The following is a 21,528-nucleotide window of genomic DNA, read 5'->3' on the forward strand; positions in this document are numbered from 1 at the left end:
GTCAGAATTGTTAAAGATATGAATTACTAAAGGGAGTGGTAATGGAGTGGAGGTGGGGGGAATAAAGGGAGTTGCAATATCTACTTTTCTGAAGGGCTCCAAGCAGGTTAAATCTCATCTTCTATAGACTCTGCTAAATTCAATTAGGAAAGTAGAGTCAAAGGAGTGAAAAAAGCTAGTTAAATGATAGCCGCCACAAGAATATTATAGCTTATGAATGTTTATAAAGGAAAACTTCAAGTACTAAAGAGAAAAAAGAAAAACTAAAAATACCTTAAAAGCCAATTATGTTACTAAAAGGACAAAAAAGGACTTAAAAAAAGTATGAGTTAAACGTAAATAAATCCACATAAACACACATTCATATACCCACTTTTAATTATATATTTATATATAATTATAAATATATATAATTATATATATGTAATTTTAAATAGTTCTCAGCAGTAAGGGTAGAAATTTTGTTGTAGAAATAACCAAATCAATCCAAACTAAGTTCTATAAATGTACTTGCATGTCACATTCACACCATACTAAATCCTACCTCTTACATCTTTTAAAATCTTGATTTTGTTCTTTTTACTTTATGTATGTCTCATCATCTTGCCAATTAGAAACTTGCTGTTTTTAAATTATTCAGTTGGTTCGGCCTTTAAAAGAAAGGACATGAACTATACTTCTACAAAGTATAAAATTAAAATATTTATTGCTTTTAAATTACCAGTTTAAAATAAAGCCCAGCAGTGAGGATTTTTAAATTAAAAGCTTCATTCTGTTTCTCTTACTTTTTGCATGTACAATGCTGGACAGAACACAGATTCTAACGTGAACAAAGTGAAAAACGAAGGTAGAATTGAACCTCTAATGAGCAACATAATTCTTTTTCCAGAAGGTTAGACTACCAGTTTGCCTAGCAAGCTGTAAAAAGAATTTTTCACAAATCCTGCCAACTCAATACTTCCTTTTTATCAAATGTAGTTTCTTATTTTCATTCCACTTGGAGAATTAAGTTTGAAATACTGTCTGGAGTATTCTGCCTCAAAGTGTGACATGCTACTTTGTTTGATGGATGTCAGGAGCCTATTAAATATCATCACAGAGTAATGTATTTACTATGAGTTATTCCAACAGTCTCAACAAACCAAATGCTTCTGTGAATAAGAGCTGAGTTCTATCAGTGCTTCAAATGGGCCTAGACTAACTTAGGATGTAGATATGCGGGTAACTCCTGACTAATTATCAATGGAGATTGGTTCAAAGAGTAGCCAACATTTTCATAGATGGTTTTCACTGTACTAAGACATGCACTTTGGGACACATACATATGCGTGCACACACACACACACACACACACATAAATGTGCACATGCCGGAATCAGGGATAAATCCATTCTAAAATAGTCCATTTTAATCACCCTTCCAGATGTTTAGCTGTGGAAAGCGGTCTGATGCCAAATTTTACATGGACATATCATTCCCCAAATACATTTTTTTAAAAACTGCATGTTGTAGACTTTATTTGAACTCTAAGTCAAAGGAGCAAACTGGAAAACAAAATAATATTTATGAAGCAATTGGAAATTTGAGTACTAATTAGTTTCTTTTTTTTACATCTATATTAGAGTATAATTGCTTTACAATGTTGTGTTAGTTACTGCTGTATAACAAAGTGAATCATCTGTATGTATACATATATCCCCAAATCTCCTCGCTCGTGCATCTCCCTCCCACCCTCCCTATCCCACCCCTCTAGGTGGTCACAAAGCACCAAGCTGATCTCCCTGTGCTATGCAGCTGCTTCCCACTAGCTATCTATTTTACATTTGGTAGTGTATATATGTCAATGATACTCTATCACTTCTTCCCAGCTTCCCCTTCCCCCCACCCCATGCCTTCAAGTCCATTCTCTACGTCTGCATCTATATCCCTGTCCTACCACTAGGTTCCTCAGAAGCATTTTTTATATATTCCATATATATGTGTTAGCACACAGTATTTGCTTTTCTCTTTCTAACTTACTTCACTCTGTATGACAGACTCTAGGTCCATCCACCTCACTACAAATAACCCAATTTCATTTCTTTTTATGGGTGAGTAATAGTCCATTGTATATATGTGCCACATCTTCTTTATCCATTCATCCATTGATGGACATTTAGGTTGCTTCCATGTCCTGGCTATTGTAAATAGTGCTGCAGTGAACACTGTGGTGCATGTCTCTTTCTGAGTTATGGTTTTCTCAGGATATAGGCTCAGCAGTGGTATTGCTGGGTCATATGGTAGTTCTATTTGTAGTTTTTTAAGGAAACTCCATACTGTTCTCCATAGTGGCTGCATCAATTTACATTCCCACCAACAGTGCAAGACGGTTCCCTTTTCCCCACACCCTTTCCAGCATTTATTTTTTGTAGATTTTTTTTATGATGGCCATTCTGACCGGTGTGGGGTGATAAGTCATTGTAGTTTTGATTTTCATTTCTCTAATGATTAGTGATGTTGAGAATCCTTTCATGTGTTTGTTGGCAAGCTGTATATCTTCTTTGGAGAAATGTCCATTTAGGTCTTCTGCCCATTTTTGAATTGGGTTGTTTGTTGTTTTGATATTGAGCTGCATGAGCTGCTTGTATATTTTGGAGATTAATCCTTTGTCAGTTGGTTCGTTTGCAAATATTTTCTCTCATTCTGAGGGTTGTCTCTTTGTCTTGTTTATGTTTTCCTTTGCTGTGCAAAAGCTTTTAAGTTTCATTAGGCCCCATTTGTTTATTTTTTGTTTTGATTTCCATTATTCTAGGAGGTGGGTCAAAAAGGACCTTGCTGTGATTTATGTCATAGAGTGTTCTGCCTATGTTTTCCTCTAAGAGTTTGATAGTGTCTGGCCTTACATTTAGATCTTTAATCCATTTTGAGTTTATTTTTGTGTATGGTGTTAGGGAGTGTTCTAATTTCATTCTTTTACATGTGGCTGTCCAGTTTTCCTAGCACCACTTATTAAAGAGGCTGTCTTTTCTCCATTGTATAGTCTTGCCTCCTTTGTCAAAGAAAAGGTGACTATATGTGCATGGGTTTATCTCTGGGCTTTCTATCCTGTTCCATTAACTTATATTTCTGTTTATATGCCAGTACCATATTGTCTTGATTACTGTAGCTTTGTAGTATAGTCTGAAGTCAGGGAGCCTGATTCCTCCAGCTCCGTTTTTCTTTCCAAAATTGCTTTGGCTATTCGGGGTCTTTTCTGTTTCCATACAAATTGTGAAATTTTTGTTCTAGTTCTGTGAAAAATCCCATTGGTAGTTTGATGGGTATGGCAATGAATCTGTAGATTGCTTTGGGTAGTATAGTCATTTTCACAATATTGATGCTTCCAATCCAAGAACATGGTATATCTCCTGAACTGTTTGTATCACCTTTCATTTCTTTCATCAGTGTCTTATAGTTTTCTGCATAGAGGTCTTTTGTCTGCTTAGGTAGGTTTATTCCTAGGATTTTATTCTTTTTGTTGCAATTGTAAATGGGAGTGTTTCCTTAATTTATCTTTCAGATTTTTCATCATTAGTGTATAAGAATGCAAGTGATTTCTGTGCATTAATTTTGTATCCTGCTACTTTACCAAATTCATTGATTAGCTCTAGCACTTTTCTGCTAGCATCTTTAGGATTCTCTATGTATAGTATCATGTCATCTGAAAAGAGCAACAGTTTTACTTCTGTTCCAATTTGGGTTCCTTTTATTTCTTTTTCTTCTCTGATTGCTATGGCTAAAGCTTCCAAAACTATGTTGAATAATAGTGGTGAGAGTGGGCACCCTTGTCTTGTTCCCGAACTTAGAGGAAATGGTTTCTGTTTTTCACCATTGAGAATGATGTTGGCTGTGAGTTTGTCATATATGACCTTTATTGTGTTGAGGTAGGTTCCCTCTGTGCCTACTTTCTGGAGTGTTTTTATCATAAATGTGTGTTGAATTTTGTCAAAAGCTTTTCCTGCACCTACTGAGATGATCATATGGTTTTTATCCTTCAGTTTGTTAATATGGTGTATCACATTGATTGATTTGCATATGTTGAAGAATCCTTACATTTCTGGGATAAACCCCACTTGATCATGGTGTATGATCCTTTTAATGTGTTGTTGGATTCTGTTTGCTAGTATTTTGTTGAGGATTTATGCATCTGTGTTCATCAGTGATATTGGCCTGTAGTTTTCTTTTTTGTGACATCTTTGTCTGGTTTTGGTATCAGAGTGATGTTGCCCTCATAGAATGAGTTTGGGAGTGTTCCTCCCTCTGCTATATTTTGGAAGAGTTTGAGAAGGATAGGTGTTAGCTCTTCTTTAAATGTTTGATAGATTTCACCTGTGAAGTCATCTGCTCCTGGACTTTTGTTTGTTGGAAGATTTTTAATCACAGTTTCAATTTCAGTGTTTGTGACTGGTCTGTTTATATTTTCTATTTTTTCCTGATTCAGTCTTGGAAGGTTATACTTTTCTAAGAATTTGTCCATTTCTTCCAGGTTGTCCATTTTATTGGTATACAGTTGCTTGTATTAGTCTCTCATTATCCTTTGTATTTCTACAGTGTCAGTTGTTACCTCTCCTTTTATATTTCTAATTCTGTTGATTTGAGTTTTCTCCCTTTTTTTTTGATGAGTTTGGCTAATGGTTTATCAGTTTTGTTTATCTTCTCAGAGAACCAGCTTTTAATTTTATTGATGATTGCTATTGTTTCCTTCATTTTTTTTTCATTTATTCCTGATCTGATCTTTATGCTTTCTTTTCTGCTAACTTTGGGGTTTTCTTTGTTCTTCTTTTTCTAATTGCTTTAGGTGTAAGGTTAGGTTGTTTACTTGAGATTTTTCTTGTTTCTTGAGGTAGAATTGTATTGCTATAAACTTCACTGTTAGAACTAATTTTGCTGCATCCCATAGGTTTTGGGTTGTCTTGTTTTCATTGTCATTTTTTCTAGGTATTTTATGATTTCCTCTTTGATTTCTTCAGTGATCTCTTGGTTATTTAGTAGCATATTGTTTAGCCTCCATGCATTTGTATTTTTTACAGTTTTTTCCTGTAATTGATATCTCGTCTCATAGCGTTGTGGTTGGAAAAGATACTTGATACAATTTCAGTTTTCTTAAATTTACTGAGGTTTGATTTGTGACCCAAGATATGATCTATCCTGGAGAACATTCCATGAGCATTTGAGAAGAAAGTGTATTCTGTTGTTTTTGGATGGAATGTTCTATAAATATCAATTAAGTCCATCTGGTCTAATGTGTCATTTAAAGCTTGTGTTTCCTAATTTATTTTCATTTTGGATGATCTGTCCATTGGTGTAAGTGGGGTGTTATTGTGTTACTGTCAATTTCCCCTTTTATGGCTGTTAGCATTGGCCTTATGTATTGCGGTGCTTCTATGTTGGGTGCATAAATATTTACAACTGTTATATCTTCTTCTTGGATTGATCCCTCCATCCTTATGTAGTGTCCTTCTTTGTCTCTTGTAATAGTCTTTATTGTAAAGTCTATTTTGTCTGGTATGAGTATTGCTACTCAAGCTTTCTTTTGATTTCCACTTGCATGCAATATATTTTTCCATCCCCTCACTTTCAGTCTGTATGTGTCCCTAGGTCTGAAGTGGGTCTCTTGTAGACAGCATACATACGGGACTTGTTTTTATATCCATTTAGCCAGTCTGTGCCTTTTGCTTGGTGCATTTCATCCATTTACATTTAGGGTAATTATCGATATGTATGTTCCTATTACCATTTTCTTAATTGTTTTGGGTTTGTTTTTGCATTCTTTTCCTTCCCTTGTGTTTCCCACCTAGAGAAGTTCCTTTAGCATTTGTTGTAAAGCTGGTTTGGTGTGCTGAATTCTAACTTTTGCTCTGTACAGGTTTTAATTTCTCCGTCGAATCTGAATGAGATCTTTGCTGGTAGAATAATCTTGGTTGTAGATTTTTCCCTTTCTTCACTTTAAATATGTCCTGCCACTCCCTTTGACTTTCAGAGTTTCTGCTGAAAGATCAGCTGTTAACCTTATGGGGATTCCCTTGTATGTTATTTATTGCTTTTCCCTTGCTGCTTTTAATATTTTTTCTTTGTATTCAATTTTTGATAGTTTGATTAATATGTGTCTTGGCATGTTTCTCCTTGGATTTATCCTGTATGGGACTCTCTGTGCTTCCTGGACTTGATTGACTATTTCCTTTCCCATGTTAGGAAAGTTTCAAGTATAATCTCTTCAAATATTTTCTCAGACTCTTTCTTTTTCTCTTCTTCTTCTGGGACCCCTATAATTCGAATGTTCATTTGTTTAATGTTGTCCCAGAGGTCTCTGAGACTGTCCTCAATTCTTTTCATTCTTTTTTCTTTATTCTGCTCTGCAGCAGTTATTTCCACTATTCTATCTTCCAGGTCCCTTATCCGTTCTTCTGCCTCAGTTATTCTGCTATTGATTCCTTCCTGAGAATTTTTAATTTCATTTATTGTGTTGTTCATCATTGTTTGTTTGCTCTTTAGTTCTTCTAAATCCTTGTTAAACGTTTCTTGTATTTTCTGCATTCTATTTCCAAAATTTTGGATCATCTTTACTCTCATTACTCTGAATTCTTTTTCAGGTAGACAGCCTATTTCCTCTTTATTTGTTTGGTCTGGTGGGTTTTTACTTGCTGCATAGTTCTCTGTTTTCCCTTTTTGTTTAACTTACTGTATTTGGGGTCTCCTTTTTGCAGCCTACCGGTTCATAGTTCCTCTTATTTCTGATATCTGTCCCCAGCAGATGAGGTTGGTTCAATGGCTTGTGTACGCTTCCTGATGGTGGGACTGGTGCCTGTGTTCTGGTGGGTGGGGCTAGATCTTGTCCCTCTGGTGGGCAGGGCCACATCTGGTGGTGTATTTTGGGGTGTCTGTGAACTTAGTATGAGTTTAGGCAGCCTCTCTGCCAATGGGTGGAGTTGTGTTCCTGTCTTGCTAGTTGTTTGGCATGGGGCTTCCAGCAGTGGAAGGACGGTTGGGTGGAGCTGGGTCTTAGTGTTGAGATGGAGATCTCTGGGAGAGCTCTCACCAATTAATATTACATGGGGCTGGGTGTTATTTGGTGGTCCAATGTCCTGGACTTGGCTCTCCCATCTCGGAGGCTCAGGTCCAACACCTGGCCGGAGCACCAAGACCCTTTCTGGAAGTCTGAGGTCTTCTGCCAGCATTCAGTAGGTGTTCTGTAGGAGTTGTTCCATGTGTAGATGTATATTTGATGTATTTGTGGGGAGGAAGGTGATCTCCATGTCTTACTCCTCTGCCACCTTGAAGGTCACCCCCAAGTTGGCTCCACAAGCTTCAGGTTTGCTTAGAAACTCCAGTCCCTCTTGTTAGCACTCCTCCACCCCAGCCTAATTGGCTCTGTAGTCCATGCATGGGAAGGCCCCAAATACATTTTTATAAAATAAAATTGATGCTAGTGAAAGCATGCATTTAAATCTAGTACTTTGAGATAGTTTTGAAAAATAAGCCATAAATTATTTTAAGAAAATATTTAAGTTACCTATGTATTCTCTATAATTTCGTTTACTCTTCATTTGAGCGGGGGTGGGGGGAGAGTATGTTACTTCGAAAGTATTTGTTAAGCATATGTGCACATGAGCTCCTTGAATAAGGAGAATTTAAGTGCCTTTTGGTGGGAAAATATTATCCTCACTGCTCTTTTTTCTTCCCTCTCCAAGACATGACTCATAGCTATTATAGTTCTCAGTTTCCAATGTGCTCATTTGAAATAAATGATGCTAGAATTCAGAGAATCACTTAGAGCCACTCAAAGCGCTTATTAAAAGGGTTTACAGTTAACAAACCAAAATTTGTCATCACAAACTTTAATCAGAAAAAAATGAAACAACAAATGTCTTTGAAGAGACAGGAAGACACAGAGACCTGGAAAATTTGGCTTCGCTGCCTGATCATTTGGCTTTGCTGCTTCATGAGGGAGTGGAAAGAGAACTAGGCTAGCAATCAGAGGAGCTGGGTTCTGGTCCTGGCTTCACTGCCTCTTAGCTCAGCAGACTTCAGACAGCCATTCATCCTCCCTAAGCCCCTATTTCTTCATTTGTTAAAAAAGAAAAAGAGAGACAATAGTGCCTGTTTTGCTTTCCTCTCTATGAATGGTAGTCCATAACCAGCAAACAATCCCAAATCCTGAATCTCTTCTCTCACTGCCCCTTTGCCACAGGCCTTAAATAAAGCCTCGATTTCCAATGAGAACATTTCTGTCAGACTAGTCTTCCTCCAATCTTATATTTAAAAAAAATACTTCTATCTACTTCTATCTTTGCTCTTTTCATCAATTTTCCCCCTCTCTCACCATTATTCTCCCTCAGTCATCAAAGCCCTGGCCCTAGGTCACCATCTTGCTCTCCAACTCAAGTCTTCCCATCCTTTAGGTGACTTCAGGTGCTGTATTCAAGAGTCAGGCAGGGTGGGGTGGGGTGGGAGAGGGATACATTAGGGGTTTGGGGTGAACATATGCACATTACTGCACATAAAACAGATAACCAACAAGGACCTACTATATAGCACAGGAAGCTCTACTCAATATTTTGTAATAACCTATAAGGGAAAAGAACCTAAAAAAATTTATAATTTTTATGTATGTAAAAAAGTTATACATATATATATATATAATGGAATCACTGTGCTGTACACTTGAAACTAAACAACATTGTAAATCAACTATACTTCACTAATAAAAAAAGAAAAAAGAGTCCATTCAACATACTGTCCCCTTAGTTCCTTAATTTCCTCATCTGCAGTCACTTTCTCACAGGATCACTTTGTCATCACCCCTAGCTATTCCACCTCTACAATCTTTAGTTCATATATCCCACACTTTAAACACAAATTTCCATTCTCCCAGCACCTTTGTTCAACACCTCCACCAAACCTGCCTCCTGACCTCACTGGAGCCTCAAGCCTTCAAGATGCCTCTACTCTCTCCCAACCCACTAGTCCTTTCCTCTCTTCACTTTCCCCTACATCCAGCTTGGATTGCTTTCTTTATCATTTCAATAACTCTTGTAAAAACCTTTGCCAAATACCTTGCGCTCCCCTATTTTCATCTTACACATTTTGCAACATGCTCATCTTAGATACAACCAATAATCCAGTTTCTCCAGGCCTGCATCTGAGGAGCCACATCTTTTTGTTCAGAAAACCACAAAACAGGGCAGATGGAAGTGACTGAATTCATGACCACCAACCTCAAGGGGACCTTCAACCCTTCAGGGCAATTCTTTCATATTTCTTAGGCCATTTCCCTTTCCCACTTTCCACAAAGGCTATTTCATACTTCTCTGCTCTCAAGCCCACAACTTTCCTACTTTGAAAAGAACCTCATCTCTTCCTTCAAAATAATTACAGAAGTTTTCAGCAAGAACTCCCTGATCTACTTTTAACCAAAACATAAGAAGCTACCTGTAGGAACCTGACCTCCAGTTATTATATGTAGGGCCTTGACCAGTAGCATCAGCATCATCTATGGAGTTTTAGAAATGCAAATTCTTAGGTCCCACTTCAGACCCTCTGAATAAGAAACTCTGGGAGGGAGAGGGAGAGCAATCTGTATTTTAACAAGCCTTCCAGATGATTCAGGTATAAGCCCAGAGTTGGACTACTACTGTAGCAGAACTATTCCTCATCCTCTTAAAGGCCAACAATCAACCTAAGCTCTGGATCTCTTCCCCTCTTATGTTCTCAGGAATTTTTCACTGTTTAGAATCCCTTCTCTTTCTTGTATATTCAACATCTCCCTCTCCGTCTTTCTTACTGACATGAAACATGTTCAAATCTTCTGTACGAGTGATCACTTTACTGGGGATGTTTTACCATATTGGCACCTTCCCAAAACAGTTCATGCCCTTGACTTCAAAGACATTATATTCTTTTGGGTTTTTCCCTACCTCTCTGGCTAGTTCTCCTCTTTCTCCTTTGCTGGCTCATCGCTTCTTCTCTGCCATTAAATATTGGGAGTTTCCCTTTTCATTGTACACTAGCAATTTCACTAAGTAAATTTTTCTACTTTCATTGCTTTGAGTGCCATCTATATACAAATTTATATTAACACTTAATGTAGACATTTGCCCAGTTCACATCATTTCTTAAGCATCCTAAAGGCATTCCAAATTCCACATGCTCAAAATTCAACTCATGATCCCCCTCCACTAAAACTAGGCACTCCGTATTAAAAAGTACTCCAATTAAAAAGTACCATCTTTCTCTTTGTCATTTAAAATATTCAATCCATTATCAAAATTCATCCATTTTACCTCTTAAATGGCTTACAATATCTGTTTAATTTTCTTGGTATTCACCACAAATACTCTAGACCAAACTTCTGTCCTCTTCCTTGTGGACTACTGAAATGGTTTCCTAAATAGGTCCTTTTCTCTTGCTTCCCTCTAATCCCTCTCCTAAAATACTTGAATGGCTTCGTATTAATCCTAGGATAAAAACTGAAGTCCTTAACTTGAATTACAGACCCTGCACAATGTATCCCTCACATCTCTCTCCAACCTCACTCCTGTCACACTCCCCACAGCTCTCCACTTGATCATCGCACTGGCCTTCTTTCAGCTCCTGCAAAGCTCCATCCCACCCAGAGCCTGCACTGCCCAAACTGCTCATCCTTTCCCCTTTACCTAATTAACTCCCACCCTTCCTTCAAATCTCAATTCAAACATTGTTTTTTCTAAGAAAATTTCCTGAACCAGCCTGATAACGGTTCACATTATAACTTCATATTTATTTGTGTGATGATTCGATTAATGCCCATCTCTCCCATTATAGTCTAAGCTACATGGAAACAAAGGCAATATCTGGTTTGTTAAGCATGATATCCTCAGTACTTTGCACAGTTCCTGGCACATAGTAGGCACTCAATAAAATATGTTGCATATATAGTTATAAGATAATTTAATGATAAAGTGGCATATTTTGTGTCAGAATTAATGATCCTAAATATTTTTTGTTTGGTTAGGGGTTTTGGGGGTTTTTTAATTGATTTATTTTTTTACTGAAGTATAGTTGATTTACAATGTTGTGTTAGTTTCAGGTGTGCAGCAAAGTGACTCAGCTATCTATCTATCTATACATATATATGGATATAACTTTTTCAGATTCTTTTCCCATATAAGTTATTACAAAATATTGAGTATAGTTCCTTGTGCTATACAGTAGGTCTTTGTTATTTATCTATTTTATATATAACAGTGTGTATATGTAACTTCCAAATTCCTAATTTATCCCTCCCCCACAACTTTCCCCTTTGGTGACTATAAGTTTGTTTTCTATGTCTGTGAGTCTGTTCCTGTTTTGTAAATAAGTTTATTTGTATCATTTTTTTTAGATTCCACATATAAATGATATGATATTTGTCTTTGTCTGTCTGACTTACTTTACTTAGTATGATAATCTCTAGGTCCATCCATGTTGCTGCAAATTACATTATTTCATTCTTTGTTATGCCTGTGTAATATTCCATTGTATACCACATCGTCTTTATACATTCATTTGTTGACAGACATTTAGGTTGCTTCCATGTCTTGGCTATTATAAATAGTGCTGCTATGAACTTTGGGTGCATGTATCTTTTTTAAAAATTTTCATTGAAGTATAGTTGATTTACAATGTTGTGTTAGTTTCTGATGTACAGCAAAGTCAATCAGTTATACATATACATATATCCACTCTTTTTTAGATTCTTTTCCCATATAGGCCATAACAGAGTATTGAGTAGAATTCCCTGTGCTATACAGTAGGTCCTTATTAAATACATATTTTATATATAGTACTGTGTATATGTCAATCCCAATCTCCCAATTTATCCCTCCCCGCCTTACCCGCTGATAGCCATAAGTTTGTTTTCTACATCTGTAACTCCATTTCTGTTTTGTAGATAAGTTCATTTGTACCCTTCTTTTAGATTCCATATATAAGCAATATCATATGTTTGTCTTTGTCTGTCTAACTTACTTCACTTAGTATGACAATCTCTAGGTCCATCCACATTGCTGCAAATGGCATTATTTCATTCTTTTTTATGGCTGAGTAATATTACATAGTATATATATACCACATCTTCTTTATCCATCCCTCTGTTGATGGACATTTAGGTTGCATTCATGTCCTGGCTGTTGTAAATAGTGCTGCAATTAACATTGGGGTGCATATATCTTTTTGAATTATGGTTTTCTCCAGATATATGCTCAGGAGTGGGATTGCTGGATCATATGGTAGCTCTATTTTTATTTTTTTAAGGAACCTCCATACTGTTCTCCATAGTGGCTGTACCAATTTACATTCCCACCAACAGTGTAGGAAGGTTCCCTTTTCTCCACACCCTCTCCATCATTTATTATTTGTAGGCTTTTTGATGCTGTCTATTCTGACTGGTGTGAGGTGATACCTCATTGTAGTTCTGATTTGCATTTCTCTGATAATTAGTGATGTTGAGCATCTTTTCATGTACCTTTTGTCCATGTATGTCTTCTTTGGAGAAATGTCTATTTAGATCTTCTGACCATTTTTTACTGGATTATTTGGTTTTTTTGATATTGAGCTATATGAGCTGTTAAATGTTTTAAAGAAACCCAAGTTATCCTATAGACTTAGATAAGACCCAAATGCTCATTCTAAAAAAGAGACAATTATTAGAAAGTAGACTCATCTACATATGGATCACAGTCTTAATCATAGGCCAATCTCATAAGGAGAAGGGGTCATCATTTGTTAAGTACAAGAAAGTAGGGGAGAGAAACAAGAATAGCACTGCACAGCTACTATAATATCCCACACTAATGCTGCTTAGATACTGTCCAAACGGAAAAGCTACATTCATGTCAGGCCTCAAAGCTTGGTTGTCACTGTGTGTGTACTGCTTCATGGCTACTCTCTCTGGGCCAAGTATAGTCAAGGCTTTCCACCATGAAAATATTAGAGCATCACTCTTGCATCTTTCTCTCTCACCCTGAAAATGCTTTTATATATTTTGTATAGCAGAGAGATCACAGGCATATGAGAAAACACAGTATGCAGAGGGGGGAAAATTCCTTAAGCTTAGAAAGGCAAATCATCAAATTTTGCCAATTACTTATTTCTGTAATACTTCAGTGTATGAACCACAATTTATACACCACTACCATTAAAAATTGCAATATCTGTATGCAATTATAAAAATAATTAAACTACTGATTTAGATAGAAACTAGTAGTGAGACAGGACCACTAACCTTAAGAAAGATTTATTTAGTCTACATGAAGAATAAGTCAGAAATCTTTCTAACACTGTCAGGTAATCAGTATGTCACAGCTTTCCCCCATGAGGGGAAACAAAATCTAATGATCATTGACTCCATCTGAAAACAGCCAAAATCACATCAACAAATGGGTGACTGTCAATTAGCCATTTGTTAACCAGTGTGGATGTCTTGGCAGCTCTCACGCAACTTCAACGAAATGAAGGAAGGAAGGCATGAACAAGGATGAAGGGATGAGTTCTCCTGGATCACATTTTTAATTTTTCATGACCTCTTATATTCTTGATAGAAAAACAATTTGATGGAAAAATAATAACAAGAGAAAAAGAGACTCTTAGCCAACACAAATGGGGGCCCTTTCTCCAAGACCTTTATGGGTTACTATGTTTCTCAGAAAAGTTAACTTTTTGACTTTAAATCTGCTAATATCAGAAATATTAAAGGAAGAGAATACAGCCCTAAGTAACTCTCTATAATTATTAAAATTATAAACAAATTATTAATTTATAATAAAATTTATTCAGTATTTTCCTTTTAATAGCACTGGTTTTCATGCCATTAGAAATTTACAAATGTTAATGTTCAAGGACACATCTCAAGGTTTAAAATAGAGAAAACTATCTCCAAAACAAAAGCTTACCACATTTAGACCAAAATGTATAAAAATCACCAAGATGCTTGTTAACAATGTAGATTCCAAGGCATGTCTCCATAAATTTCAATTTAATAGAACTGAGGTATGGACAAGGAATGTGAATTTTAGTAAGTACTCCAGATGATTTATCTGAAGAGTACACCTTAAGAAAAACTGTTATGGAAAAAGAAATTTAGATTACTCTTCTTTAAATGTTAAAGAAAATTAAAACCTTACCTCCTACAGATGCAGTGCAAGAGCAATGTACAATATTTTAATATCCTCCGTTTTTCATATGACTTATTACCAGGATATGCCAGTAGCTTCTAGACCCAGTGTTTCTCAAACTTTAATGTTCATAATAATCCCCTGGGGATCTTGTTAAAATGTTGATTCTTATTCATTAGGTCTGGTGCAGGGCCCGTGGTTCTCTGCTTCTAATAAGTTCCCAGGTGATGTTGATGTTGCCAGACTGCAGGTCACAGGTTGACTAGCAAGGTTCTAGACAGTGGTACTCAAACTTCAGCATGCATCAGAATTACCTAGTCAAAACACAGATGGCTATCCACACCCAAGTTTCTGATTCATATGACCACAGAGACAGAGATTAGACTGATGCAACTGCAAGTCAAAGAATACTGGCAGCCACCAAAACTCCAAAACACACAAAAAGAAAGAAAGAAAAAATGTATTCTCCCCTAGATCCCACCCTGGAACCCAGCCCTACCAACACCTTGAGTCTGGAGTGGTGCTGGAGAATGTGCACTTTTTTTTTTTTTTTCGCGGTACACGGGCCTCTCACTGTTGTGGCCTCTCCCGTTGCGGAGCACAGGCTCCGGACGCGCAGGCTCAGCGGCCATGGCTCATGGGCCCAGCCGCTCCGCGGCATGTGGGATCCTCCCGGACTGGGGCACAAACCCGTGTCCCCTGCATCGGCAGGCGGACTCTCAACCACTGCGCCACCAGGGAAGCCTGAGAATGTGCACTTTTAACAAATTCACAGGGGATAATGATACTGCTGATCCCAGGACTACACTTTGTAAATTACTGTTTTAGGCCATAGTCTTGGGGAGGTATTATCCCTGAGAAATACCTTTCAGAACTTAGATTTTTCTCTTTTCTCAAACTCTTTAAAGAGCTCTGGCAATCAGCAAAACAAGGTATCTCCACAGATCCTAAAGAAGATCACAATCACTGTCTCCTGTTATTTCCCTTCTCTGGTCTTTTGGGAAACAGAAAGGACATGAACAGTACAGGAAAGTGCATGTCTTCAATTTAAAACAGATGAATAGAGACTCATTTTAGGCAGAGATAAGAAGAGTTTGTGTACTTGGAATTTATAGCTTATTTTTACCCTAGTACAAAGCTTTGAAATGATGTCACTTTCCTCTAAAATCTATAACCTAATGACCGTCAGACAAAAATCCCTCTAGGGAGGCACTTACAGGATGGGGGCGGGTGACTTTGGGCTGACAAGCTCTTTCCATCACCTTCATGAGACTCCTATTAGTCTTTTTAGCCAGAAAGTGCTTTCTGTGATGGAACGTGCCAGCATCTATATGGGGCTCGAGCTAGTCACCACCATGACATGGCTGAGCAATGTGTGAAGTGGTACAGCTATGCTCAGTCTTCCCTGAAGAACCTGAAATGTCCACATTTTTTTTGTTTTTTTGAGTTAAAGAATTAAGGGTCTTATTAAAATGTGCTTTATCTTGTAGGGCTAACCTGTAGACATCACTGATCTCCACCTTGGCTTGAATGCATCCATGTAGTCAAAATATAGCTTTGAGCACCTGCCATGTGCCAAACATAGGTCTAGGCACTGGAGATACTTGTCACAAGAGTGACAAGATCTCAGCTCCCATGGAGCTTACACTGAGGAGGGAGCTAGTAATAAATAAGAGAACAAGGCCACTTCAGAGAGTAGCAAATGATGTGGAAAAAATAAAACAGTGTGAGATGATTTTAAAAAGGACTGCTTCTTTACACTGGATGGTTAGGGAAAGTTTCTGCAAAAAGGTAATTAGTAAGCTAAGATACGAGTGACAAGAAAAAGTCAACCATGGTGTTCATCAAATTACCTAGCCAAAGTCACTTACTATTTTAGTGTATTTTTAGGGCATAGGAGACAATTTTTGATGAGGGAGGAACAGGGAAAAATCAGGAAAGTCTAAAGAATTGGGTGCTCCTTTAGCAACAGGACTGGTGGGTGTGTGGGCTGCCATAGAGGCCTTGGGTTGCCAGAAACTACAGGAGGGCATGAGTTTTTCTGGATGGGTTATATTTTGAGCCACACCTCTCAACTATTTTTGAAATCGATGCATTAAAAATAGTCAAGCTCCAATCTGGTGAGGTTCTAACCCCAACTGAGTCATTGCAGTGGTGAAATAATTATTTTCAGGTTTGAGCAGCTGTGAGGGCCAGCCCCACAGGCACACACTTCAAAGACTTGGCAGTTGTTCTTAATCTTTCTATTTCTGAAGCAACAAAGAGCAGCACTGAACTTTTGCCAGTCTGGACAATATGGTCAATCAAAACTTACTGAAGACCCCAAATAGGCAGATCCATGTTTGAGGTTCTTCAGTGAGTGCAAAAGAACAGTATACAGCATCCCAACGTCCCAGCCCAAAGTGCACCCAGAAACCCATTCCCACCCCCTCCCCTGCAATGCCCCCCCAACTCCAGTTTCTTCCCATCTTTCATCTGGATAGATTCAACTTTAAAGGCAGGTAGAATTTTCTAGTCATTCAAGAATAATCATTGATTCACATCTTGCTGATTGGTTTGTCATTCTTAAAGTTTACTTTACTGTCAAAAGGTATGGCACTCAATGTTCTGAAGGGTTTCCATTCATAGGTGGAGAGAACAAGAAGGGCTTGGGTGGCAGTTGTCAGTACCAGCATTGGTCTTGGTTAAATATGTGAAGCGTGGACATTTTCGATGAGATCCTCTTCCATCTGCCTTCCTCTCTTGTTCTTCCTTCTCTTCCACATGCTTCCCAGAGCTTGCTTCTGGGCAGCCTGCTTTTATATTGGTTCTGCATTACACCATTCCCAAATTCTGAAAAGTTTTTTATTCCCCTTTCTCCATCACAATCTACCTCTTTCTCATTCCTTCAAATCCCCGTTAGGCAACTGGTTAATCTGAAAAGTTGATTCTAGAACAGTGCTACTCAGAGTGTAAAGCCCCTACCAGCAGCATCAGCATAACATGGGAATTTACTAAAATGTAAAATATCTGCCCATCTCCAACCTAATGTATTCTGGGGGAGGGAAATAGTAATCTGTGTTTTAGATGCACTTTACATGATCCTTACATATACTTATAATTGAGAAATACTGTTATGGGGTATAAATAAGAGATTGTGGATTATTGTCACTTCCAGATGTCGTGTGTCTGCTTTTTAAACAGGCACTGGGAGTCTTCTTCTAAAAGCATAGCTATGTGAAAACTGGGGAGATGTCCTATTGTGTACCACTAACCATCCTACCTACGTAGGATGGAGCCACTGGCTTCTATGGCCCTGAGAACCACACTGATGACAGAGAGGCTAGTTTCAAACAGGGACCTCAGAATGTACACTCAGAAGCCATCAGAACATCTTGCTTGAAGCTCTTGACAGGTAGATTAGAATACCGTGGCACTCAGCCACAGCCCCAGTGTTCGGAAGAGAAAGAAAAAGAGCTCCTAAAACATCCTCCCTCACGATGCTAATGGCCCACCTCTAATGACACATCATTTATTGAATGTGAAAGGAGGTCTGATATGGGCAAGGTGTGATGACCTGGCAATTTATTTTACTTACTGGTGTCACAGACATGTTTCTGTGAGCTCAGCAGGGTCAAAGAGCTTAAAACGTTATCTACAATAAGACAAACGTAATTTTCCTCTTGCTTTATTCTTCTATTTTGCTCTTAATGATTAATTAAGAGACATTCCTCTACTTGAGAAATTTGAGATGAGGCTGTACCAACCATTATGGTCATTCATAATAGCTAACATCTACAAAATTAAGCTTGCTTGGGAACCCATGGGGCAGAATTTCCAGCTGAGGAAGAATTTTTATTAAGCCTTATGTACCCCCCGCCAAATCTTTTCTGTACAGTAACATCCTCCCAGGCATAAATTTTCCATCAGGATTCAGCCTTCTCTGTAAAGTCTTTTAGGATGATGTGTCTTCTGGCTGGCAGTGTTTGAAAGTCAAGCAAATAAGCCTTCCAGGGCTCACATTGAGTTAAGAAAACATTTTCTGCATGACATTTAGGGCCAAATTAGGGACCAAAGTCCTCATTCTTTTACCCAAGACTAGGTTTATGTCTCCACAGGCAATGTGAAATGGAGTGTGGAGAAATGATCTCATGAAATAAATTAATTTAGACAGGATGCCTGGTTTGCTCATACCCCACAGAGTGTGTGTGTGTGTGTGTGTGTGCGTGCGCGCTTGCGAGTGCCCGCACGTGTGCGTGTGGGTTTAAGAGCAGGTTAGGGAAACAGTAACAATGAAGAGATGAAGGGAGAGCTCTACACAGTGGTAAGATCAGGCTTTTCCTCTAAGCTCTGCCACTTACCAGTCATGAGACCTCAGGCAAGACTTCCTGAGCCTCTGTTTCCTCGACTGTTATATGATTTTATGAGACCCATTTGACTACTTCCCTCAGGGTCGTGAGGAACAGAAGGGTAATTAACAACAGTATTCCATACTGATATATCAAGTTCAGTGTTACCGTCATTAACTGTCCCTTCTAATATCTGCACAATTAGAGACACATTTTCTGGGGTACGTGTTCACACACCATGGCTTTGAACTTTCATTCTTTCCCACCTGGACCTTGGAGCCACACACTTACCAACACCAGATGAACTCGCTGTCCCAGTAATGATCCCAATCATAGCTGCCTCCAGAACAAGATATCAGAATAGGAAATTGAATCTGAGCTTCTCACATGGAAGGCCAGGGCATTAGTCATGGTGAGCATACTGGGGGTTTTTCATCTGCGTTTGACTGGTTAGGTTCAGTAAATCGCTTTCATTTTTCGTCAAGAGATTCCAAGTTTTATATATTTATTATCCCTCTCATTATTTCACAGCCAGCAGCATATTTTACTTGTAGCAGTGCCTAACTTGGAATAATTTTGGAAACCACAGTGCTTATGAGGCATGGCTTACTGGGGCACCAGCAAGCAAACCTTGCTCTTTATTAACAGACTGGGTTAAATATTGCTTACATTTGCACCGTGGTGTGCCCTGCCATTTCACCTTTTTTTCCTGAACAACAACTAGAGAACATTCAACCTGGGCCTCCCCATCCCCCTATCTCCACCTTGTCACAGTTTCAAGGAAGCTGGTATGAATATAACTTATGTAACTCCCCACGTTCACACTGAAAGGTATTGACCATTGAGTGGCGATGGCAATACCGTTATTTTCACAGCAAACGGCTTCAGTGAAATATAGTACAGGGTTGCCTCTTCCTCCTTCAACCCACAGTCTACTCTTAAAAAATTAGTGTCCATGGGTGGTTGTCAATATAGATCAACCTAAGGGGAAAAATATGTCCACTGAGAAGTTCTTTGGCCTGAGACTATAATGCACAAGGACCATGGTGATTACAGATGGATTTTTGCCTCTTTATATGTTTTTGTTCTTTTCCTACACTGCCCCCTCTGTGAGTTCATTTGGCTCATATTTTACTAGTATGACCATAAAGGAGTGAGTTTAGGTCACCCAGTTTATTTAACAAAACACAATTTGAGTCTCTATGTTCAGAAATAAAATGTCTATATGTTTCAGTTAGTGTTATTTTTATAAATTTATTGAGATTATTGAATTAACACATTTTTCGCTAGTAAGGAAGATTTGGGTCATTCTTGTGAGTTCCCATTCAGACAATAAGATGAGATGGGAGGAGGAGGAGAGAGGTAGTTATTAGAATAAGAGGAAAAGAAAGAGGAGAAGGGTAAGAAGGAGGGTAACATTCATGCTTATTCACTTTGGAATCAGGAGAGTAATAGAGAGTCTTACTGCAAGAAGTATCTAGAATGCCATTAATCGTATCTCAGTCTGGCTCTTGTGCATGCAAAGGACCTTAACAAATCAGTCACACTCTTCTCTTTGTTCAGCTCACCTCAGAAATTCATGACAATACCACTGTTTTAAAAACTTAGGAAAAGACAGTCCTATAACTTTCTTAGTTTGAACTGGGCTAAAAATGGGGTTGTTGAACTGCTTTATCCCAGCACCTAGCACAATGCCCAGAACACTCAAAAAATCATTTTGGAGTGATGAGTGAGTGAACAGAGAATGTTTTCCTTGGATCTGTACTAACTAGCTCAGGTACAGTATGGTAAAGTAGTTATGAACTGAGACTATGAAGCCAGATTTGGTTTCAAACCCCAGCTCTGCCATTTCTTTGACCTTGAACTTTTTTGTATCTCAGTTTCCTTACCTGTAAAGTTAGGATATTAGGATCTACTTCATAGGATTGTAGTGAAGATAAATTGAGTAGACTCTTCTTTTTTTTTTTTTTTTTTTTTGCGGTACACAGGCCTCTCACTGTTGTGGCCTCTCCCATTGCAGAGCACAGTCTCCGGACGCGCAGGCCCAGCGGCCATGGCTCACGGGCGCAGCCGCTCCGTGGCATGTGGGATCTTCCCGGACCGGGGCACAAACCCGTGTCCCCTGCATCAGCAGGCGGACTCTCAACCACTGTGCCACCAGGGAAGCCCGAGTAGACTCTTCTTAAAATAGTGCATGACATAGTGAATCTGGTGAAGTGTTTGTGGGGCAGCCATGTTGCATAACTCTATAGAACACTTTCCACACCACAATGTACATGAATAGCACCCCCTAGAGTTGTGCAGTGTACAACCTTCAAAGTCACACAGTGGCCCTGACCCTTTGCTATTATTATTATTGTTATACTCTGCTTGGACTCATTTTTTCTTATTCCTTTTTGCTCCAGTATCCACAAGTTATGCAGAGAAATATGAGCATGTGTTATCTGAAGTGCAAAATAAGAAATACCTTTTGTACACATGTAAGAAAATTAAAGCATTTTCTGTACTATGTGTCTTTTTAAATATTTTCCTTCCCCAAGAGAAGCATGTGGAAAAACCTTCCAAATGAAGAGAATAAGGTCTATTCATTCAGGTAATAGCAATACACTCGGCCCAGGACCAAATCAGTTTCTTTAGGTTGAGAACATGCATACTTGCCAGCCTCAACATTATTCTGTGATAGCCTGGAAGGAAGGAACAGTATTGAGAGAGGTCAAAAAGGGCTTCCCAGAAGTATGTCTAGTGAAATGTCCAGATCCCATCTCCAGAAACCAGGAACCGCTAACCACCTAACAGACCAAAGCAGAGAAACCTCCATTGTGCCAATCCCCTCTGATGGACCATAATTTTTGCCTCATCAGAAACACGCAAAGACAACTGCCTTAAGAGCATGGAGAAACCAGTTCCCACCCCTTGAGTTCTAGCTGCTCCTTCCTTCTCAGTGTTCAAATCAGTGTCATTACATGGCTTACAAGGACAACTTCACAAACAGAAAGATAGTTTTTTTTTAAAAAAATAAAGGACGAAAATTAACTTTAGAAACTCAAATTTTT

The sequence above is a fragment of the Mesoplodon bidens genome (assembly GCF_964165515.1).
Source record: "Mesoplodon bidens genome assembly, chromosome: 4".
NCBI lineage: Eukaryota > Metazoa > Chordata > Mammalia > Artiodactyla > Ziphiidae > Mesoplodon > Mesoplodon bidens.